Source organism: Diceros bicornis, chromosome 12, assembly GCF_020826845.1.
Source record: "Diceros bicornis minor isolate mBicDic1 chromosome 12, mDicBic1.mat.cur, whole genome shotgun sequence".
NCBI classification, from domain to species: Eukaryota; Metazoa; Chordata; class Mammalia; order Perissodactyla; family Rhinocerotidae; genus Diceros; species Diceros bicornis.
The window spans coordinates 77,285,347-77,310,391 of record NC_080751.1 but is presented as its reverse complement, the minus strand read 5'-3'; the positions used below and the strand labels follow the sequence as shown (position 1 = coordinate 77,310,391).

General features: G+C 45.2%; 1 protein-coding gene across 5 annotated transcripts in view; it reads left to right on the top strand.

Moving 5' to 3' along the window:
- SNTG2 (syntrophin gamma 2) overlaps positions 1–25,045 on the top strand; it is a 303,678-nt gene that overhangs the window by 66,775 nt on the left and 211,858 nt on the right. The gene's annotated exons all lie outside the window — the stretch shown is intronic.

Here is a 25,045-nt window from a genome sequence, read left to right as displayed (position 1 = left end):
ATTTAAAATAATACAATGTAGCAATACTGGAAATCATATTTCTTTGCCTCCACAGGGTGTGTGTTGTTGCTGTTGGCTGTTGGTTGTTGCTCTTTGTTTATTGGATTTTCTGAAATAGTTCTGTAATATCTGTATTATTGTTCTGTGTGGTACTGAAGTTCCTACTTGGTTAGTTTAGTGGTCAGCTAATGATTGAGTCATTTCCTTAAGTGTATTTATGAGTCTCCCAGGCTGTGCTGAGGGAGAGGGTCTGTGTGTTGGGGACACCTGCTTTGCTGGGAAGGAGCTGACACCTCCTCCTTAGGCTTCACTTTCTGCTTGAGCGGAGCTTCAAGGTCAGATGGAGGTGAGAGCTTAGGGCCTTCTCTTGTCTTTCCTGGGCACATGCACAGCTCTGGGTATGCACACTGCCTTCTGCAGTCTCAGGAACTTATTGGAGTTTTTCACAGCCTCCTGTAGACATTACTTTCACTAGTCTTGCCTTTTAAGTTTTCTTGTCAGTGTCTTTTTAGTCCCAGTTGGTATTGTCGCCTCAGACAACTATGATGCTACACAGTGACTGCTGATGGTTTTTGCCAACGCCCTGGGGATGGGGCTGTCACACAGAAGGAGCTCTGCATTGGGTCAGACGAAGACAGGCTTTTCAGGGAGTTTCTGGACAGACCACACAGGGGCAGCGCATTGGAAACGGTGCTTTTGGAGGAACTCCAAACCTGCTCTTCCCCGTCACTGGCTGCTCAGTTGTTTTCACACCTGCTGTAGTCGTATGGCTGTTGGTTTTCAAGGCTTCTGAGGAGCTACAGAGATGAGATTCGGAATAGTGTAAATTAAAAAAACACAAAGCTCACTCCTCTTACCAAGATCGGGTCACTTGCTTGAATAAATGCTCCTTTGATTGCTTAACGTTCAGAGTGTGAAGAAGTTGAGCTTGATGACTTTTGCCAGTATTCTTCCTGCCTCTGTGCAGGTCTGGATTTTCAGAGGTTCTTGGCCAGCCATTCCAGAAGTGTTTCTTTGAGATCCAGTTCTGTGTGGATGTTCTCTGTGGACCTGTGAACAAGCTTCTCAGGTATGATGTACCTGAGATCAGGATTATTGGGTTATAGGATGTATGTGTGCATATTTTCACTAAGCAATTCCAGATTGCTGAGCAGAGTTACTGCTCCAGTATGCACACCCTACAGTAATACAAGACTGTTTCCAAGTTCTGCACATCTTCACCAAACACTTTTGGTTTTATTGTTTTTACCAACCTGTTGGGTATACTAAGAAACTTCATAAAAATTTTGACATAAAATCTTTATTTGCATTAAGTTCATAACTTCCTATTTTCTCTATAAGTCAAGGTGTATTCAGTATTATATTTTGAGGGATTTTGGGGAGGACTCTTTGTCAACGATTTGGAATTCCATTCCATTGTGGCCAGAGAATATAGTCTGACTGACAAGGATGCTTTGTGGTTGATTTGGGGCGATGTTCCATTTGTGCTCTAAAATAAGTATTTTTAAAATTCATAAATGTTACTTTCAAGATTCATAATCATGTTCAAATCTTCTGTATCTTTGCTTATTTTCCTCTGCTTTTATTAACAGCAGATGGGCTAAAAAAATTGTACCCAAATCTCCAACTACAGTTTTAATTATGTTTATCTGCATGATTCAGTTATTGGTTTTATATTTTGAATGTTTGTTGGATACGTATGTGGTGTTGGTTGTTATATCTTCTTGATTTATTGCTTCTTTTATCAGCATTTTGTTCTCATGTTTTCTTGTTATTGCTGGAAAATCTATTTTTTCTTAGTTGCTTGTCATAAATGGGTTTAAACTGGTATGATCCCCTTGGGAATTTATATTTGCTCCCTTTGGGAGTTTGTATTTGCCTGGTTTATGTACTGTCATTCTTTCCTTTTTCAACTGTTTCGTATATTTTTGTGAGTCTTTATTTTGTGTTCTGCATATCTCCTGTGAAGGCCTGTTGAGCTTGAAAAGGACTGTTTCTCTTCTTTCTGTGGAAAATCTGTTATTTTCCAAGGTAAACAATTACATTGTCTTCCAATAATGACAATTTTTTTCTCTTCTTTTGCAATCATTAAACATCATATTTCTGTTTCCTGCCTTATTAATTCAGCTAGGATTTTTCAGAACAATATTAAATGGTAGTGGTGATAGTTGAAATATTTTATAATAACTTTTTGACATCTGTTAATAGGATCATAAAATTTTTTTCTTTTGATTTATGTAGGTGATTTATTTCTTATGGATTATTAGTACATTCTTCTGCTGACACATAACTGTCTCCTTAAATTTGGTTTGTTATTCTTTATTCTACTTCTGAATTCTGTTATTAGAGGGCTAAGGACAGTCCATTTATATTCAGAAGTGAGACTTGTTCTTCATTTATTTTTGTTGTTTTTCTAAATTTGCCATATTTTTTATTTTTCTGTCAGATATAGTGGGAATAATCCCCTCTTTTCTATACTTTGAGATCTTTTATGCAGCATAATATTTTATTCCTTGAAAGTTTAAAAGAATTTACCCATAAACAGTCCTAGCTGTGAGTCTTTATAAAGAAGGAACTGATGAACTTTTAAGATCTTCCATCGTTTCAAAACTTACTTGCGTTTTGATAATTTAATTTTTCACAGAAGATTATCGTGTTAAGTAAAATTGTAAACTCCTAGTCATTCTCCCCACTGTGGTTTCAGTTTGGCCTTGTTTTCTGTATCAGGTTATTTTAGTCATATTCTTTTCTACTTTGGTTTATAGAAGTTATATTTTCTTACGTGGTGTTAGAAACATTGAATTATAAATTTAACAAATTATTTCTTGTTTCCTGTAGTAATTTTATTTGGTATAATTTTCTCTGGTGTTTCCAGCTGATCCCTGTACTTTTAGCAACTATGTTGTTAAATATGCACTGATTTCATCCTCATCTTCCCTGTGACTTTTCCCCTTGTCAGATGCAGGCAGTACTTGTCCATTAATTGGTTTGACTTAATTCCCTCAGAGATACTGTGTTTCTCTGTCTGAATCTTATTAACCTGTAGGAAGAGGCCAGATGTCCTGTAGTTCTATGTTACCATGTCAGAGGCTCAGGAGCACAGAATTTCATGGAGAACCAGCGCTGCGGGCAGTGGTGGTGGGGTTTATATAAGTACGCACATGCAGGAGGCCTTCCAGACCCCCTTGATGGCTAACGAGAGAGAAGGACCCTCAGGCTTCATTCAAGCTCGCGTCTGCCTCAACACGCTGCCGACAGAGAACCGCACGGTAAAGGCCGTGGTGAGATGTGCCCACTCCTGTGTGGGTGCAGCTGCTGGTGTCGCCCACCTGCCTCAAGTTCTCTGGTCCTCGGGGCACAGGCGGAATAAGAACCCTGCCCAGTCAGAGCTGCCCTTGGCTTCGTGTGGCCATGCCTTCCCGTCATCACGCTGGTGACAGTCCCTGCTGGCCCTCGAGGTTCTACACGACTCTGCCTTCTGTTTCTGCATCAGGAAGCTCTGACCCAGGACAGCCTGCCCCAGCGCGGCCGTATCTGTCCTTCTGTGTGCCCACACGGTGCGGTCAGCACCCGGGACCCTGGGGTGCCCCTCAGCAGGCGCCTTTCCCCATCCTTCCATCTCTGATCTGTGACAAGTGGCATCCGCCTGTGCCCGCGCCCTGCCCTCTTGCCGTGCACTTCTCGGTCGTGTATGTGTATTAGACTGCTTCTGGTGAGGCATCTCCCACCTCCCTCCCAAACCCGGATGATGACTGCCTGTGTCACCCACATGACTGTGTTTAGAAGATATTTCACACAGTTTCTGGTATATGAATGTCTCCATTCTCTTGTTAATAGAGTTTTCTCCTCAGTATGTTTTATTAATTTAGTGAGTTCAGAACTATCAGATGCAGATCAAACTTACCATCTTACTCAGAAACTTCAAAATATGTTTTAGACATAATAGCTTTATGGAGATATAATTCACATACCATACAAGTCACACATTGAAAGTGTACAATTCAGTGGTTTTTATTATATTCACAGCATTGTACAACCTTCACCACAATCAATTTTGGAACATTTTTGTCACGCCCGTTAACGGTCATTCCACACTCGCCTTTCCCCCCAGCCCCTGGCAACCACTAATCTGTGTTCTGTCTGTGGATTTGCCTGTTCTGGACGCTTCACCTATACAACGTCGTAGAACACGTCGTCTTTTGTGTCCAGCTTCTTGAACTTACAAAGTGCTTCTGAGGTTCGGGCCTGCTGTGGCTTGCGTCAGTACTTCATTTGTTTACTGAATACTGTTGCGTTTTATGGATATACCACATTTTATGTATCCTTCATCACCTGAGGGACATTTGGGTTGGTTTTGCTTTTTGACTATTTTGAATAACACTGCTGTGAACACTCATGTCCGAGTTTTCGTGTGGACATGTGTTTCCGTTTCTTGGTCGTACACCTAGGAGTGGACTTGGTGGGTCATGTGGTCACTCTGTGTTTAACTTCAGGAAATGGCGGACTTTTCCAAAGGGGCTGCGCCGTGTTGTGTTCCCACCAGCAGGGTAGGGGGGTCTGGCCCCTGCCGTGGTTGTCAGCTCCTGTTCTTTCCTCTTCTCTTGATGACAGCCATCCTAGCAGGTGTGAAGCAGTGAGAAGCCTTCACATTTCAGAAATACTTTTTGTGGTTGAAAATGCCGAAAATTTGGATGAATGAAAAGCCTAATGGAGAAAATAAAACTTCCCTGTTATTAAGACAAAAAAACTACTGTAACATTCTAGGGTATAACTCTCCAGTCTTTTTTTCTATTTATAAGTGTGTGTGTTTATAATTTTCTTTCCCAAAAAATGACTCATAATTTATTGACAGCTGTTCTCTGTGTTGCCATTGAGCACTTAGTGAGCATTTACTGTGTCACTTATATTCTTCTAAAACGTGAAGTTATTGGCTGCTGGTTGTTCTTTCTTGGTGTTTGTGTCATGATTTATTTAATTAATACTGAGCACTTAGGAGGTTTTATGTTTCTCACCATTGTAAGTAATTTTGCAACACACTTATTTGATAAATATTTTTGAATATAATGATTATTAGTCCTTTAAAATAAATTCAGGTGATTGAATTATAGTCAACATTTGTGACCATTTGAAGTTTTCATACCTGGTGTCAGAGGAGTCTGTGAAGTGTGTACAGTGTGCACACATACTGGATGTTAGAGGAATATCTGTCCTTCCCCAGGTCTGAGGAATCGTGTGTCAGTGGTCAGAATCCTTCCTTATTTTTGGTCAGAGTTTGTACCTTACGCTCATGCTACTTTATCATCTTTACAAAAAAATATTCAGTGCCTAAGGATAGATTTTATTTATATATGTATGTTATTTATATATGTATAAATCGGGATCAGTCCAGTGGTCAAAGTCTTTAAAAAGTGAGTTTTGTCATCTTCTATTGTAAGGATCTTTGTGCATTATTTATTTCTGTAATAATTTTTAGACAAGATTGCTTCTTCTAACCACATTCTCACAGAATGAATCTGTAAGTTTCTATTACCAGATTGGAAAAAATAAAACAAACAGGCAATTGTGGGAAAGTTTGCAACGGTGGCGTAGCTAATTCTGCACAGGAAGTAATGGTGGCTTACAGTATCTTCTTGAAAAGGCTCCCAGCCGAGCAGGTGGGTGTGCTGCTGTGACACTGACCTTACAAGCTGGGTCTTGGAGTTGTGGCTTCGTCAGTCATTCTCTTCCTACTCATGTTTAATAGCATCAAAATTAGCCGTTTGTGCCATTTTCTCTTTTAATGTTATGAGTTAAAATTAAAGAAATCCAGCATAGCAAAGATGGATCTTAGCTATGATACAAGAGGATCTTCTAAGGAACTTGGTTGTAAAATGTCGTTGCCTGTATGGGTGTTTTGATACACGTGACTCAAGTTCAACTTCTGACAAGGTTGAAGAACGTTCAACTTGATGCCAGGAAACCTGCTAAATTCAGTCACTTTTGTTATTAAAAAAAGCTGGAAGCTTATGCCTAATTTAATTTCAGAGTCAAATGTGACATACATCTCCACTGAAATATGTGGCACATTTGAAAAGTTTAGATACATGAAGTTTATTCTTCATCCGCTTTGCACCTGCAATTTGTTCTTCCCAAGAGAGCTTATGTTTTTATGCCCCTGCCTTTTTGCAGAACGACGTCTTGGCCCAGAAATACACCCCTCGACAGTCCATTCCTCTTTGCAAACCATAAGTTCATGGAGAGTATGTACAAAGCTCAGGCAGACTCATTTCTAAAAGCAGTAGTATCACTTACACAGTAATGAGGGCTTGTCTTTAATTTTGCTTTTTGAAAGCAGTGATAAATTCTCACTTGAAATATATAAAGAATTGTTTTGACAACTCCAGCAGTAATATCTGTGTGACTGACAGTTGAATTCTGGTAATGATAAATGGTAGTTCATTTATTTTGTTTTGATTGTTTTAACGACTTTTATGACTTTTAAATGTGTGTACAATGTCTTTTTTCCCAACATTTTTCTCACAATTAGATTGCATTTTAAAATGCAGTTTAAGCAGGTAGATATCTATTTTAAAGAACATTGAAATGCTTTCTTTGCGTCAAATCCAAATCATTCAAATGCTATGCTATTTTGTTGAGAGTCTTTTGATCTTCGTGACTCATTATAGCCGTCTATTTTTGCAGAAATAGAAATCATTCAACAACTTGATGTCCTATCTTTTTTCCCTTAAAAAATGCATCATAAGTAGGTCATTATTGACAGATCTTGCTTGTTTTCTTTGACGGGTATAAATTTATTGGAATGGCAGAATCAATCACTTTATATCAGACATCTGAAGGGCAGTTACATAGTCAGTGTTACTGATTAAAGTTTGCCTCTAATCAAACTTTAAAACAGAAGTTTAAAAGACTTAACCTATGGCATTTTCCCGGATTACGGGAAAATATAAGCCGTGCTTCTTAATATCGTATTGCAATTTAGTATGTAATTCACCACCGGGCTTGGTAAGAAGAGGCCTGCAACCTGTCTTCACCCGGCAGTGGTGCCTCTGGGAGTCCAGGTTGAAGTTGCCAGTCTTCCTGGGGAAGCGTGGGTACCGTTTCAGCCTACACCTCTTTCCGTAGACACTTGGTGAGTGCCTGTGCTTTGGCACGGAGTCTTAATTTCTTAGTGCCTTCTGGCTCAAATGGATGGGACATTCTGGACTGAACCCTCCAGTGGCAAGGCCGTTTTCATCAGGCGGACCTGATTCCTACCCCAAACCTGCTCTGCAGGGCTTGGCCTTGTGGGGATCACGTGACCACTCTGGGCCTCCCTTTCCCCCAGATTTCATTTCCAACACCCTCCTCAGGCCTCTCCGGCTTCTGCATTCTCCCATTTCCAGTCCTGCCCCCCGTATTCTCAAAACTTTCTGCCCAGTAGGCTCACCCAAGGAGTTTGTAAAATCTCTCACCCCTTTCCTGTGAGGCCAGACTCTCTTTCGGGGGCCCAGCCGGCAGTGGTCTCTGAAGCTTAGCAGGTGGTTCCAATGGGCAGCCAGTTTGAGAAGCCCTGTCCTCTCCTGAGATTCTGGCCTCAACGTTTTTCTGCCTCTTTTCCCTTCTTCACCCTCCCGCCATTACTCCAGCCTCCCCCTGTGGCTCCTTGAAACCTTTGTGCATTTTTCTGGCCTCCTGGTCCCACAGCTTAGAGAAGTTCAGGGAATCCCTGTGGGTACAGAGTTCTCTCTGCTGTTGCCAAAATCCACATGGATCCCTCCATCACACTAATCTTCGCGTGATGCGGAAACATTGTTTCCTAAAGTACGAATTTCCCGTGTTTGTGTTCCAAATTAAAATAATTGGATACTTTTCTTTAAAACTAATGTCATCCCTGATGACAGGAAACATGTCAAAAGATGTGATGGAAAAACCTCGTTTCTAGCGAGGCTGAGATCGTAGTGACGGTGTGGTAGCAGAGTAACCAGGTTCTCCTCGTCTTTCCAGCTTGGCTTGATCCTAATTATGCTTCAGAAAGAAACACCCCTGAGTGTTGGAGCGCGGAGTGTGCCCTCAAAGGAGCTGTTTGATCTCTGCGTTTGCTCCATGTTCACTTCACTTTTTCTCTGAACTCTCAATCAAGTGAAGTGGGTGGATTTTCAGTGGAAGCTAGTGTTGATTTAAATGTAGAGCCCTGCAGAAAAAAGATCGTTTGTTAGGCAAATCCTAAAATGTAGCACTTAGGCCCCTGTAGGGGAAGTGAGCTTTCTGTGTTTACCGTGCACACAGGCCTACACATGTCCAGTGTCCAGACACGACCTCCCACTGCCCCTGTTGTCACAGGCCCCTCCTCCAGGGTCTCGTTGGGTGGATCCTCTGGCTCCTGGGACAGATAGAACATGTGATGGTCATTGTATGTGCCCATCTTTACCTGCATGGTTTGGCTTTCTGTGCGCTGTTAGGAAAGCATTTCTAAACTCAGAAATCAGGAAAATATTTATTTTCAAGTTTTCGACTTAATCTTCAGTTCCTCTGGAATTAGGTAAGGAGCCACTCTCCTTTTTCCTCACGTGTTAACCCATTGTCCCAGCACCTGTTATTTGCATCCCTAGCCTTCCTCCTCTGCGCCTCCTATGGAAGCGTCTCTGCAGGGATTTCACTGCCTTCTCCTTGGCCTACAATCCCTAGACCGTTGTTCTAATCATAGGGTCATGAGGTTGCCTTTCAGGAACATGAGCTTAAATTTAGAGAAATGTCCTTCTTCAAGTCGGAGGAATTGTGGACCAGTGTCAGGGCCTTGCCTCATTTTTGCTCAGCGTCCTGTGCTGTGATCTGAAGCTAGTCCCATTTCTTCATGTTGTTGAAGACGGAAAGTCCTCATCTACGTATTTGTTGTTGTTGGTTCTGAGGGGAAGGCGTGGAAGAAGGTAATTGACTGAATCTTCTGTAGTGAAGTCTCGCCTTCCTTCTGGAGGATCTTTAGTGGACTCTAATGCCCGTCATTCTTCTCTCATTAGTTGTTCATATTAACAGACTTATTTAAGCCAGATAGATACATACATTTTTATAATTAACCTGAAAAAAGACTTCTTTGAATAATACTTGCCCAGTTTACAAAATATTATATGTATATAACGTATCTGTATGTATGCACACATACACACGTGTGCATATACACATGTGTCATATGCACATGCTGCACCACTATTAGTAACCAGGAACGTGCGGTGCACCCATCTCCTGTGACGCTCTGGCAGTGATACTGTGGAGGCCAGTGGTTTAGATGATGTGGTCCCTGACCCTCCAGGCCTGACCTTGTGGCTGACTTGGGCATGCTCTGCCACCTTGTTGAATGGTAGGACGTTGGTGCCCTCCCACTGTCTCTCCCTAAGTCACACAGTGGCCGTGCCCGCTGGTCGAGTGGGGGCTGCCTGGAGCCTGTGCCCTCGTGGGCAGTGTCTCCAGGCTCCAGCCTTGCTGCTAAGGCTCCTTGGAAGCCACCGTCTCGTTGAAGTCGACTCAGCCTTAGTGCCCCGACCTGTGCCCTTTGAGGCTTTTTCACTGTAAGTAACTTCCCACCTGATGCCGAGGAAATGCCTAATTCTTCTAGGGCCCAGCATTTTTAGTTATCTAACTCCAGTTATGATTATAAGCAGAGGGCGTTGGGAATTCTGAGGGCAGACTTCATCTTGACGAGTGTTGAAGGATTCGTGAGGGAAACCCTGTCCCCATGTGGTTCCATCTGTCTTCCAGCAGGATCTGAGGTGTGCAGTCCTGGGTGCTGGGGTCATGACGCTGACCATGTGTCTGGACAGGAGCCTGTGGCGCCCGGCCGTGTCCCCCACAGTTGGTGACTCTGTGAGCGCCTGGAGGCGATGCGTTAGCTGACCCCACACACTGAAGAAGTGTTTACCCAGACAAGCAGGCAGTAATATCACATTTCTTATGTCATCCGAGGTGGAATTGATGTATTTTATGGATTTTCACGGAAGGTACATTTTTAGTTGAAGAACTAAGTTAGGAAAACAAACAGGGAAAAACAGAATCATGTAATTGAAATTAAGGTTCACATTAAGTGCCTGAAATATGTGAGATGAAAATTAGCGGTTTTAACAGTTAAAAAAATAAATAATATTGCCAGTGATGGTTGACATCAATAGTCATGTAATCGTGCTAATTTACATTGTTAGCCAGTGGGAGAAGCGCCTTCACAGCGGAGTGTCTCCTGTCTCTGCCAGTGTCCGTGCAGTTGCGGCTAGTTTGTTATTCATGTTCGTGAGGTGATGCTATTTGGTGGCAGATGGTGATAGTAAAGATGTACACTCTCATCCTGGAGAAGACACTGAAAAATAAAACACAGCTGGAGGGTTAAAACTTTTTTTTTAAAAGTCATGAAATGGATAGTAAGAAATACTGAATTTGTCTGAAGAAAGCAGAAAAGAAAGAGCAGATGGCCAAAGAGAAAAAGTCCTCAGTGTGGTAGAAAGAGATCAAACCATGTGGATGGCTGCCTCCCAGGTGGGAGGCAGGATGACTTCAGTTAAAAAGCTGGATACATGGCAAGACCCAACTTTGCACTGTTTACAAGGAACACACTTGAGAGAGAGACAGAACGAGAGAAAAAGAGTTTTAGAAAGACTTCCCATGCCAGCTCTGAGCATGTAGGACGCTGAGCGTTATCAGGCCACGCAGGCTCCCGCGGCTTGCTGATCACAGCCCCGAGCAGGGCTGGAGCCCCTGGTGGAGGAGGCAGCTTCCACCGGTGAGGCCCTGACCCCCAAACAGAGGACCCAGCGCCTGCACCTCAGGGTTCTGAGTGAGTCTGTCCTTGGGTGGGTAAGACTGCTCTATAGACCTGGCTCGTCCTTGCTCCTGCTCAGGAGTAATATTACCCGACTCCAGCTGACAGTAATCCCACTGTGACTCTTCCCGGAGCTGGGGCACCAGGGATGAAGGGAGTAAACCAGGGAGGCAGAGTCAGCGTGCCCGCAATCCCCAAGCAGCAGTGAGCCCATTGTTTACTTGGTAGGCCTTATTTTTAAAGATAAATTTCCTGCAAGTTGAGTTTTCATGTCAGTATAGAAAGAATAAAATAGTCTTTACTCACTTTTGAGGGCTCTTCATGTTTGACACACTCAACAGGGCATAGAAACACAACGCAAATTAACACGTTTCCACATCCAGGACATTGCAGCCAGTGGGGGAGCTGAGTAGGCAAGTGTTATGATACGTTAGTGTATTTTCGATCCCTGGATCCATCACTGCGTCATTTCTTCCTCATGTGATTCGTCTAGATAATATTAGTGATAAAATGCTGTAAAAGTCAGAAACACGTTAAAAACAATAACAATTAGACAGATGTTCTATTTTTCTTAGCCATTTTATATTTTGTCATTTTTTATACATTTATCTACTACCACATTTTAGTTCCAATATTCGTAACAAAAGCTATTTTGACAATTGCTTAAAAATACACACCATTTACTTTAAATTCTTATGCCAGAAGTAACGACGAATCGTATGACACAGAAATTTAATGATTTTATTTTACACAATCAGAGCTGCATATAGATGATGATAGTCAGTCATATCTGGTTAGCTCATGACATGCCGTGTTTACAGTAATTAGACAAGACAATCAGCCCACTTTCTAGTCATTAGGATCGTGTAGCTGGAGAACAGGTGTTTATCCCTGTAGCTTCACCACTGCACGGCCATTGCACACACTGGAGAACGCCCGTGTTTAACCTTGGGGCTGCTTAGAAAAAAGCTTCTAGTTAGAAGACTGAACCAAAATGTGTATTTTAAAAGACAGAGTTTATAATAATATCCTTAAAGCCTTTATCAGCATCACTACATCTGTTTTATAATTGCAGTGAGGAATGTGCTGTAAAAGCTCTAAGGTGGGAAATACTTGTTAGCTAATCATAAAAAACATATCTATGCTTGAACTTATAGTCCGTATTTTATAAAACGCTAAATATCTTGACCAAAAGTAATGCCATAATGGCCCATCCCTGCAGCAAGACTGTATTACTTTATCACAAGCTGAACACAGACAGATACACCCAAATATATGAGATGAGCATTAAAATAGCCTGAGCATCTTTTCATATAAGTGGAAAAACCATTGTCTTGTCTTCTCATTTACGTCCCCAAATCATCTGGCCTCTCTGTGAAACAGACCTATATCCTCAATGAAATCCTGGTCTAAAGCAATGGGCGCTGACTATGAAAAAGAAAAAATAAGGTCTATCACTGAGGCTGAGAAGAGATGGTTTACTGATCACCCAGCTCCCAGATATTTCCCTGGGAAGTCTGGCTCCTGCACCTTGACCCAGAATCCGGGAACGCACTCCTTTCGGCTGATTTTCCACTAGCCTCTTACTTCTTGGTTCCTCCCGACATTATTACACACACACACGCATGCACACACACACACGCACACACACATGCACATGCTTACACAGGCACATTCACGCACACACGTGCATGCACACACACACATACAGACCCCTGCAATTGTCACCGAGCTGAGAGGTGGTGTGGACCTTTGAGGAAAGCCAGTTGCAAGTACGGGACTTGCTGTGTTCAAGTCAGTACCGATGAAGTGATGTTGGTGATTAGTGCAGGATTGGAGGCGGAAGGACCGCGTGAAAACAGAACATCACGTGTGGGAACTGCTCTGAGACCACCTGACAGGTTGAGCGGGCCGTGCGGATAGTTTTCCTGTTGCACCCGTGTAATCTTGACAACAGTTCTGACAGGTAGACCAGAGGATTCGATGGTTAAGTACAGCTCTTCAGCAAACGGGTGTAGCCCAGATCCTAATTCACTTCTTATTCACAACTTCATCAAGTCCTGTGACTTCTTGAAGCTTTAATTCACTCCTCTGCAAAATGGGGATTGTTTAAGAAAACGTCACTTGTTGGCTTGTGGTGAATCTTAAATGGAGTAACATTTGTAAACTTCTCAGCAGGGTTTCTGACATAATATCTGCTACTGTTATTATTATTATTATTATTATTTCAATATTAGCCTCATTTTCCAAGAGGAAACCCAGGCTCACAAAAGCAAAATATCTCACCTACATTCAGCATGTTAGAAGGTGACATAGCAGGGGTTTATATTCTCCTTGACACCAAAATTCTTTCATAAAACCAACACCATATTGCCAATTAATGGACCACATTCACACTCAAAGTCTGTAAAACAAACTGTCATTAGCTCTACTGAATCTGAATCATTTACCACATTTTCCAAGGTATTTATATTGTAAAAAGCACGTTAAAAGTGCCTGAGTAAAAAAGCATATCTCTGGATAATTGGCTTTTCTTCTGCCGTCGTGTGATTTCAATAGTGACATTTTCATATTCTTCACAGGTGACTTTACTGACAGATATTTTTTGTGCCTTGACCATGTGCTGAGCCTGTTCTAGGCATCAGGAGTTCATATGTGATCACAGTAAAGATCTGTGTTTTGTAGCCCACAGTCTAGTGTGGCAAGACAGACAATAAACAATAGCCTATTAAATAAGTAAATTGCATAATATATAAACCCTGAAAAGTGCCCTGGAAAAATAAACACCAGAGTCACACAGGGCATCTGAGGAGTGGAGTGGAGCTGGGGCAGTATGACGCTTTAAAGAGTGTTTGGGGAGGTGGGCAGTGAATAATTTGGCCTTGCCCAAAGAGAGGCCTGGCCCTGGTCCCCCGCCCCTGGGAGGTGGCCTCTAAACTCTGGTTTTCCTGAGTGACAGGAACGCCTTTGTCACTCATGGTGGACCAGACCTGATAGTTTGTCCCAATGAGGTGACCCGTGGTGGGCCCTCGGGCACGTGGTCTGATAATCAATCATGCCTGCGTAATGGGGCCCCCATAAAACCCCTGGACGCGGAGGCTTGGGTGAGCTCCCCTTGTGTGCTTCACACACCAGTGCCGGGGGTGGTGCACCCTGAGAACACAGAAGCTCCACGTTGGGGACCCGCCGAGACGCCCCAAGCGTCTCTTCCTCTGGCTGATTTTGATCTGAATCCTTCCCTGTCATAACCCATAACCGTGAGTACAACAGCCTTCAGTGAGTCCTGTGTCCTTCCAGCAATTGATCAAACCTGAGGGTGGCTTTGGGAAACCCTGGACTTACCCTTAGTGTCAGAAATGAGGGTGGTCCTTTGTGGACTGTTCCCTAACTTTTAGTTGGACCCTAACTCCTTGCAGTTGGGCTCAGAAGACCTGGGCAGACTGGGCAGTCTGGAGGACGAGCCCTTGGCCTAACGGTGTGGCCAACTCACTGAGAGGCAGAATCTGAGGGAAGAATTGGGGGTGAGGGATCCAGCTAAGTGGACATCTGGGGGTATGGGCAGGGGTGTTAGAGTTCTGGCTGTGGCTGGAGCTATGGGGAGCCATCAGTGAGCTGGATGAGAGTAGAGGGTGAAGTCAGAGAACATGCAGGGGGCGGGGGCGGGGGCTGTGGGTGCTGGAGGGGCGTTTCAGACATTTAGCTTCTGCTCTTGGTGAATTTGTGAGCTAGTGGGAGATTGTAAGCAGAGACATGACAGGATCTGACATAGTGCCTAAGAAAAGGTCACGGGCGTCTTTGTTGAGAACAGAAGGATGGAAGGTAGAAGCAGGGAGAGTTTATGGGGCTTTTTCTCTCTCCAGCTGGGAGATGACTGTGGCTCAGGCTGGAGTGGTTGCTGTGGGGGAAATCTGCGTACATTTTGATGTAAATCAAGCGGGACTTTCTATGGGGCGAGTGCGCACTGTGAGAGAAACAAAGGAATCCGCCTGACTGTGTGGCTGCTGACCCGGACAGCTGGGAGGATGAAGTTACCCTCAAATGTGATGAGGAAGGCTGAAGACGGAGCAGGTTTGAGGGGGGAGATGTGGGAGTTCACTGTGGACCACATGCAGCTGGAGATGTCTGTGGGGTATCCAAGTGGAGACGTTGAGGAGGGGGTTGGATGCAAATATCCAGATTGAGAGAGAGATCTTAGCTGGAGATGCAGATCTGCAGGTCATGAGCCCATTCGTCGTATTTAAAGCCAGGAGATTGGGTGAGATTACTGAGGGGTGATTTTAGGGAGAGGGGAGGAGAGGGCCGAGTTCTGAGCCCTGTTGGATCCTGACAATGAGATGCAAGAAGTGGGGGAGTCGAGGCAGAGGCTGAGGAGTGGGAGGAGGGGGAGTGGAGCCCTGGATGCTCAGGGGCGTCTGAAGGGGAGGGAGTGAGGGGCAAAGCCTGGGCTGCGAGGGTCAGGGGACTGAACTGGGCGTGGAGTTGTGCCAATGTGAAGCTCCGTGAGCTCGGAAAGAGCAGTCTGATTCAGGCGTCGGGGAAAGCCTGGTTTGCAAAAGTAGGAACTGAGGCTGTAGAGACTACGTTTACGGAACTCTCTCTGCGAGCTTCTCTTCTAGGCGAACAAAGAGACTGTCCATCTCGGGTGGGTAGCTGGAGTCCAGAGAACGTTGTTAAGATTGGATTTAACACACAGGGGCAGCCGTGGTGCCCCAGGACTTCTCGTCACACACAGCACGTCGGACGTGCCGTACTTGTCCGCACTTTCTCTGGGGGGTAGTTGTTACACGGGTGTCGTCTGCAGAAGGGGCGGGCACTGCCATTTAGGGCGAGGCACCAGAGGGAACAACACACGCCCAATAGTGCTTTATAAACTGTAAAGCACTGGGACTGGGTTGGCGTTGATGATGGATTTTTTTCCCGCTGACATTGCTTTTGGCCTAAGTAGGCGAAGTTCAGTCTGTTAAAGGACACGGTCCTGAGAAACTTGAAAGAAGAAGGTGAAGTGGAGGTGGAATAAACCATGGCCTTTATATTTGGGGAGAAGTTCCCTAAACTTTGAGAAATGTGATAAAAGTATTGTCAAGTAATGGACATTTTGGTTCTCTGGAACTGACTAGATAAGGCTGTTTGTAATTAATTGCATTTAACCTATGAACATCCCTAAAGAATTTGAAGCTTACTCTATATCTAATGTCAAACATGTCCCTACAGTTTTATGCACATTTTAATTTCCTAGGAAACTTTGTTCTAAGAATAAGTGAAGTGTAAATTTTAAAGCGGTTCAGGTGAAATGATTGCAGATCCTGATTTAGCAGAACTTAAAGTAATTACTATAATAGGTACTGTTTTTTTAAAAAAGTCTATTTAAGCAAGACTGTCCTAAGAGAAACAATGTTGAAAATATATCCCTTTAATTTATATGGCAGTTTGAGGTTTCTCAATCACTTTTATGTATATGATCTTACTCCATGCATTATTGCATTGCCATTTTGGTCAAAGAATCAGATAATGTCATTTTAAATCAAAATGAATAAAATAATCATGGAATCCTGTATTAATATACAGACTGGACCACAGAGATCCAATTATCTCCAAATATAGTTGCCAAAACTAATGTCCAGAGAAGAGTGATAACTTACCAAAAGTCATATAACTAAGAAAAATAGGTCAGATGAGCATTTCTGATTAAACAGATGTATTTTGTATGTGTATGCTTTTAAATTAAAAGCGCTCGTTAAACACCAAGCCTGTCCTTAGCCCTGGAATGGCTCGGGACGCAGTGACTAGGACATGATCCTGAGTTATGAAGGCACCGTGATGACGGGACTGAGGTGTCACCCGCCAGCACGTCTCAGCAGAAGATCCCACTTTCAGGAGAATGCCCTTTTATGACTTTAAACATCAAACTCTTGATTTTTATTGATATGTAAATAGTGCAAAAAGATAAGCTACCAGAAAAATCACCCCATTGCCTTCACCTTCTGCCGTTTGTGACAGGTTATCTGTTAGAACTTTCGCAAATACCATCTCATTTACTCATTCTGTCATCCAAGTCAAGTTGGAATTATCTAATTTCACAGATCAGGAAATAGAGACTCAAAGAAGTAAGATTGATTTTCCAAATGTGTACAGCCAGCGTGTTACAGGACTGGAATTAATTTTGATGTCATCTGACACTTTTTCTGTGACATCACTCTGCTTTGCAGGATCTTGACAAGCCTCACAGTGGCAGTTACACCATAAGTGTAGAGGCTGCCTACAGTCTTTCAGGGAATTTTCACGTATGTGGTAGATCTGGTAACCCAAGATAAAAGAGACAATATTAGCAGTTGAGAATTCCTCGTTACAAAGTGCTATTGCTGGAAACTGAACTAAATTACAACTCTGTCTGTTCTTCCTCTCCCTATAATCTGGAATAGACTAGTCAGTTATGCAGGTAGAATTTTTCCCTCTTCTGTGCCTTTTCATAGACTTTTATTTTTAAATTTCTTTAAGCACTTGATATTCATTCATCAATTAATTTAGGTCAACAATTCAGTGAAGAAAACATGCTTATATCTGAATAAACAAGGGAAATGCATCATAATTCCCTGCATACATTTTTTTCACCTTCTTCGACTAGTAGAATAGCTGTGAATATTTGGTGAGTGTAAGAGTATGTGATATTTCTATCAAGTATATTCTGTTGTAGAATAGGTTCCCATTTTGTTTGACTCCATTAGAAAGCATCAGTGTGGATACTTCCAACAAATACTTTAAGTGAATGATTTGAGCAGAGATGTAGTCGTAAAATAATTAAATTTAAAAGCTATGAAATAGTTAAATTTAGTATTTATGATTTTTTTTTAATTAGTGAGAAGACTGCTGCATGCAACCTTAGATCGTATGAAGGGAAATCCGTTTCAGCAGTGAGTGTCTGGACTGAATGAAAGCAGAGCCACTTGACAGATTTAAATAATCAGTAATAAATGATGCAGCCTCATGATTAAAAATTGTAGACATTTATATAAAATATTATTTTTAAATCCTATCATTTTAAATTTTCTCTGTGCATTTCTTTACATTTGTATTTGTACACAAACTTATTTATTTATTTATTTATTTATTTATTTATTTTTTGTGAGGAAGATCAGCCCTGAGCTAACATCCATGCCAATCCTCCTCTTTTTGCTGAGGAAGACTGGCTCTGAGCTAACATCTATTGCCAATCCTCCTCCTTTTTTTTCCCCAAAGCCCCAGTAGATAGTTGTATGTCATAGTTGCACATCCTTCTAGTTGCTGTATGTGGGACGCGGCCTCAGGACAGCCGGAGAAGCAGTGCATCGGTGCGCGCCCGGGATCCGAACCCCAGCAGCCAGCAGCGGAGCCCGCGCACTTAACCACTAAGCCACGGGGCCGGCCCCTGTACACAAACTTAATGTTTTGTTTGTTAGGTGCTATTGTGCTCTCCCGCTCTGCAAGTATTGATGTCTTTGGGCACTTTTCTTGTGAACAGATGCAGAAGTAAGTATTCTAAGTAGCTCTCAGTATGACGTTAAATTATAATGGACGTTAGATGTAAAAGGAGTGAGAGGAACAAGGTTGCCCGTAACCTTCAGGGTACCCGTCTGATTGTACTTTTGGGATGAATCCCTAGAAGTAGAAATGTCACATTAGAGACCAGGCACAGCAGATGTTCCACTCTGTTCCTGAACATTTCCAGGACATTGGTGGCAGCGCCCCCACCGTCCACATGCACGGTTCTGTCTATTCCTGCGTGTCCTTGGCGACACTAGGCGTGGGTATTCTTTCCCTACCTAATAGTATAAAAACCATCCATGACTGTTGTAGGAACTGTGGGACTTCGGGTGGCTAGTGAGGTTGCATAGCTTTTTAAATCTGTTGTTCATTTTATTCCTTCTTTTGGGAATTACTTTTCATGTTCTTGGGTGTTAGAGGATGTTTACTTTTCCCTTTTTATTTGTAAGCCTATTTCTGTTAACCTCTGTCTGCTGTATGCACATATTTTCATATATGGGATTCTTGTCATATAAAAGCTCTATATTTACATATAGTGAATTCCATGAATCCTTTTCTCAAGAATTTCTGGCTTTTGAGTTAAGCTAACCAGTACTGTTTACACACACACACTAATATTTTCTTCACACGCTTTTAGTTATTTTGTTTTTCTACATTTTACACTCGTTGATCGCTCTGTGATTGTTCTTGAAATAAGTTGTGAGTATGGGAACCATGTTTATAGTTACCAAAATCACTAAACAATGGTCTTAGATTTTTTTTTTTTGAACTATTCTTTTCTCTGATGATGTAATAAATCCCCTATATAATGGAGACTCTGTCTGGACCCTCCCTTTTGGCTCATGGCCCTGCCTGTTCAGCAGTGGTGCTGCAGCACTGCTATGGGTTTAGTATGTTGTGTATCGGTCCCCCTCTCAGTACTGATCTTATTTCACAAAATACAACTTTAGAATTATCATGCTAAATTTCAAAATCTTCTTTATTGGATTTTTATTGGAATTTCATGAGTGCGTAGATAAATTTATGGGGGGGTAGCATTCCTGTTTCATTTGTTTGAAAAATGTGTCCTGTGCCCTGAGTTTATATGGGGTCTGCTGTAGGGGCTAGGAGTTTGGCAGTGAGCAGAGTAGACACGATCCTCTGTCATGGGGTGTCCACTCTGTTGGCAAGAGGCGCGGGTTCTGGTGGGTTCCAGGGAGGAAAACAACACAGAGAAGAGGGTCCAGGAGCCCTGAGCCAGGCTGTTAGCATGGCCTGTTGAGGCCACACTTCAGTCATGACCCAGAGGAGATGAGGAGGGGCCACGTGGGACTCTGCGGGACCAGGAGGGGAAGGAGTTTGTGGAAAGACCCTGGGCCAGGCTCTCGGGCCACACACGCCTGAGCAGGGAGCCAGGAGACCAGAGGACACAGAGTTCTAGGGGTGCGGGCCTCACGTGCGGACGAGAGAGTGGAAGCTCCAGGGAGCTCTTGTTCGGAGGAACGGCGTTATGTGGGCTCTGCTTTGAGAGGCTCCCCTGGCTGTGACTTCCAGAGCCAGTGTTGAGGACAAGGGTGGAAGTGGGAGGCCAGTTACAGGTGAACTGGTGGCTAGTCCGGCGCGTGGCCCAAGTGGTGGCAGCTGAGGTGGTGAGAGGTTGGGATCCAGACGGATTTCCCGGGCCGCGCAGGATTCCCATTGGACTGGCCTGGCTGGGACTGAGACACCAGGGCGAGGGCACTGCCACCAACCTCGTCGGGGAGATCCTGGGGTGGGCGGGGGTTTGTTTCTGTTCTTGTTTTGTTTTTAATCGTTTTGTTTTTGAATGGCAAAGGCCCACATTTAGTCTTGAAGAAGTTAACTACTTTATTTCCAAGTAATGTGTGAAGAAAACGTATTCGGTTAGATAAAGGACCAGAACCGCCGCGCCGTCTGCGAGCGCTGGGGTCAGGGAGGCGCTGGGCTCGCCCCTCGCTTGGCCGGCTCAGCCTGCGCTCTGTCAGCCGTTACCTGCTTCGTCTCTGCCCCTGTGCTCGGCGTTTCTCGGAGGACAGCAGACAGTGTCCAGCAGCTCAGGGCCCCGCATTCGCTGAACGTCCGTTATGTTGATGCTATGGCGATAGTTATCTCTGCACACGTGTGTCAATTTGACATAAAAGGAGTGTTGTTATAGAAGAAAGTGAGTAGAATAAAATTATAATTTTGAGTTGGAATGCTTAATTATCTCCGGTTTGATTGTGGTCCTATTTTTTTTTAATATTTTGAGCAGAAGTTGGGTTTATTTCAGATGGCCTCATCTGGCTCAGATGGCATAATAAAGCAACAGATGACTCATTTTAAATCGCTATTGAATGCTATTTGCTTTCATTAGCTAACATTTTAAATGTTTAATATAGTTTAAGTACTATGTTTAATTTGTTGAAGCTCTGACCGTCCTTTCCTTGGCCTTTATCCTGGCAAGCTCGTATCCTCTTGGAAACTTAGTTCAGCTGTTTTCTCGTTGTGGGAGTTCCTGGGCAGACAGTTTTTTCTCCAAGACAGATAATTGGCAGACATGGCAAGGTGGTTGGCGTGATGAATTAGCTGAAAAGTAATATTGTACGTGAGTTTTACGTATTGATATAAATGGGTCAATATTGCACTTTTTTATGTAAACTGAAACAGTTCTTGTTCTAAAAACCAAGTTCAGGATAAGCCCCTTTCTCAGAAGGAGCTGCCCCGGCCTCAGGCTTGCCTTTAGTGACGGGTGCCTGGAGCTGTGGGCTGTGGTCCTGGTCCTGGTCTCGGCCTCTTGATCTGCTGTCCCGGGGCCTGACCCTGTGTCTGAGAACGCTCCTCACCAGCAGCCGCCCCCAGGCCCTCTCCTGAGCGTCCCCCAGTCTCACTGAACGGAGGCAGCGATCATGCCTACAGAGGTCACCCCTCACTGAATGATGCTCAATAAAGTCTGCCTACGGGTGTATCCACACATGAGTCTGGGACAGGAGTGCAGGAAGCCAGCCCACATTGCCCACATTGCCTCAAAGATGCCACATCATGCTGACTAAAGCCTGTGTTTATAAACAGGATGTGTAATGACCTCCGACACCACACTCCAAATAAACCTCTCTCTGCAACACTGCCTCTAAGTTTATTTTTTATTGGACGTTGCCTTTTACTTTGAGTTTTGGCTTCCAACTTTACAACTTCAGGCTTGGTCTGTATGAGACAAAACTGGTAGCCTCACCCCAACCATAGCATGTTGCTATATCTGCTGTGCATGAGTGTGTGTGCATGTGTATGCACATGTGTGCACACGTGTGTGCGGTACTGTGTGCATTTGTGCACGTGTGTTTGTGCACAGTAGTATGAGTGTGCATGTGTGCACTAGTGTGTGCGTTGCTTTGTGCACATGTGTGCATGTGTATGCACGTGTGTGCGTGGGTGTATGCGAGTGTGCGTGTGCATGTAGATGGTTTCTGGGACACGGGAAAGGATGCCAGGAAGTGGGAAGGATACAGCTGGTGTCCTGGATGGCAGGAAAGGGTCTGGACCCACCAAGGCAGCAGCAGAGGTTTGTGTTGGGGCTGCTGGTGACAGTCATGGGAGGCACTTGCAGCCCCGTTCTGCAGGAAAGGTCAGTCATCTCGCCTGCCCTGACTTTGGCAGTGCCGGGAGCGGGTCTGTTTCCGTGCCTGGTGGGTGGGGTCACAGGGGAGAGCATGGGCTCTGTGGGGACGGAGAAGTGCGAGCGGAGACGGGATGTAAAGGTGCTGCTGACAGCGTCCTCCTACAGGCCGAGGGTTCCACGGGGCCTTGGGGGGAGTGGGGGCCATGGGGCCGTGGGGCCTGTGGGGCTGTGGAGGCCATGGGAGAGTGGGGACCATGGGGCCGTGGGGGGAGTGTGGGCCATGGGGCTGTGAGGGCCGTGGGGCTGTGGGGCTCTGGGGCTGTGGGGGAGTGCGGGCCGTGGGGCCGTGAGGGCCGTGGGGCCGGGGGGCCCTGCAGGCCGGGCATCCCTGCAGCTGCTGCCTCGGGAAGTTAGGCCTGGCTGCTGTGTGTCTCTGTCAACGGGGAGGGTGAACCCCGAAGGGGAGCCTGGGCTTCCCTGTTATGGATCTGCCGCTGAGTGACCGGGACGTGCGGTCTAGATGTCTTCTCTCAGGTCTTCTCCTTTCGCACAGACACACCTGCTTTTCTGATCCTACAGGCAGTGTGAATAAGGAATAAGTGTGACACATTTGAGAGCACGTTCAAGTCCTCCGTCTTCAAGTTCACACACGTGGACCGATGGCCTGTCCTGCGGGGACTTTGTGCTCTCTGCTCCAGGCACAAAGACAAACACGCACCGGTTCTTGCTTTCCGGCTGTTTCTAGGCTGGTCGGGGGGGAGGGGTGCAGACCCGTCAGCAGGTGTGGGTGTTAGAGGCACGTGGAGTGTGGAGGTGGGGCTTGAACAAGGTGCCGTGGGAGCACAGGTGAAGGGAAAGGCGGGGCGTTGCGTGGATTTCGTCCCAGTAGTTAGGAGTCTGCTTTTCCCAATCAGGTGTTAGCGATGGGAGTTACACTCCTGGAGGATTCTGGCTGGATCCTGCTCCAACTCTTCCATTTTGTATGTCACTCTGGCAGGGTGGGCCCTCTGTGAGAGCAGAGAGGGAAAGTCAGGTCCAGGCAGCCCAGGCGCCCAGACATGGCTGGGGTCACCCAAAGCCTGCGCAGCCATTGCTTCGTTAGAAAGGCTGTGACGAGGAAGTCACAGGCCCCTCAACCGGCTCCTGGAGATACAGCCGGCACAGCGCTCCGAGTTCTCGCCATCCCCGCCTCGGGGGATCACCCCACTCTTAGCCCCAGTGGCTGACGGAGTGGGGGTGTGCAGCCCGTGGTGCACAGATGCTCCAGGGGCTTGGAGTGGCCATTAGAACTCCTGTTTGTGTATGTTTTTAAATCACAGCTTTGTAACAGGTCACATGTGGAGTGCAGTGGCAAATTCTCTGGCCTCTGTGTCGACGGTCACCGTGTGGTAGTGTACGTCAGTATGGTCGTGTGCCTGTACAGTTGTTCAGTAAATAAATACCATCTGTTGGGGGAGAACACTCATGTTTTCACACAGTTATGCGGTTTACAATAGGAAACTACTTCCGGGCCTCTTGAACGCTAAGGTGCATTCTGGTCGCCTGCTTGGGAAAAGGCAGGTTCTGGCTCGGCAGGTAGAGTCGGTGGGGCCGGGTCTCCGTTTCCAGGGAGTGCACAGGAGGTTCCTTGCCAAACTCTTCTGTTTAACAGAAACATCTGATGAGTTTCCAAAACTGCTGATGCTTGGACTGCGTCCCATGTCGATTAAATCCAGGTCTCGGGGAGAGGCAGGCGCCGGCGTTCTTTAGACACCCTGTCGCTCCCACGTTTCTAGCCCTAGACGTCGCCCTTGGATCGCAGCTCTGCCGTCCACTAAAGCTGGACCTCCTCTCCCAGACCTCTCTCTGGGAGGAGCTGGCTGCCCCACTTTCCTTCTGCTCACAAGCATGGCCTGCCTGGTAAGGCCATGAGTGTGCTGGTGTCGTGAGCACCAGAGCGGCCTCTGCGGGGACGGTGCGGGGAGAGCAGCACCACTGGGCTCAGCCCTCCCTTCTGGGACCTGAGCTGTGGTGCCAGCACGCCGTGGGGCCGCTCCTCGTGTCTTGGCCTGAGGACGCAGACCTCTAGAACCCTTCTGAGAATCCTGACTCCCTCCTTCTGCTGTCCTGGCGCTCACGAGGGACAGAAACGCGGTCCTCCTCCATGCAAGACCTGTGCCGCCCAGTACGTGGCCAGGCCGAGGGGGCAGGGCGCCTGGGAGAGCTGGTCGCCGAGAAGCACTTTCTGTAACATTCCCACCGGAGGAGGCAACTTTTCGTTTACGCAGAGGTGTCTTTCTGACGCATCCATTTCTGCCTGCTGAGAAAACCTGGGGCATCGTCTTCCTTAATTATTGAAATGTCCCTCCTGACCAGTGCTTCCTGACAAGCCCGGTGATACTGGTGGGAGTGGGGGGACAAAAGCCCAGCAGGTCCCCACCTCCATGGGAAGCGGAGGCCACGTGGCAGGAGCTCAGAGCGTGCGCAGGCGGTTCTGATAAAGGTGACTTTGTCTAATGAGTGCAGCTCTGACAGAAAGGTTTTGCTTAATTTCAGTGTGTCACTTTCGTGCTCCATACCAACAAATCCTCACACAAATATTATTTTAATATTTTTTTAAACTTTATTTATTTATTTTTTTCCCCCCAAACCCCAGTAGATAGCTATATGTCATAGTTGCACATCCTTCTAGTTGCTGTATGTGGGATGCGGCCTCAGCATGGCCGGAGAAGTGGTGCGTGGGTGCGCACCCGGATCCGAACCTGGGCTGCCAGTAGCGGAGCGTGCGCACTTAACCGCTAAGCCACGGGGCCGGCCCTGTTTTAATCTTTTTAAAGTTATTATTTTCTTTCAAATAGCTTTGGTTAAAGTGAAAAATAAAACCTTTCTAGAAGCAGAAAAAAATGATTAAAATAAAATACTAATAGAATTTTCAAGCTTTAAAAAAACATCCTGGCTAATTTTCTGTTAAAAACATCTTTTATGTAAATCCTATGAAAACTGCTCAGAAAAAGTGATTCACAATTCCATTATTTTGTGTTAAATGAGTGGAGTCCTTCTCAGAGGAGGGCAGGTCTCCTGTACATATTCGGTGAATGTCCATGCGTGTTTTAGGCAGCTGTTGACAAGGGAGCAGCTCACCGCTGGTCCTCACCTCACACCGCTTTGTCTGTTCCCCTTTG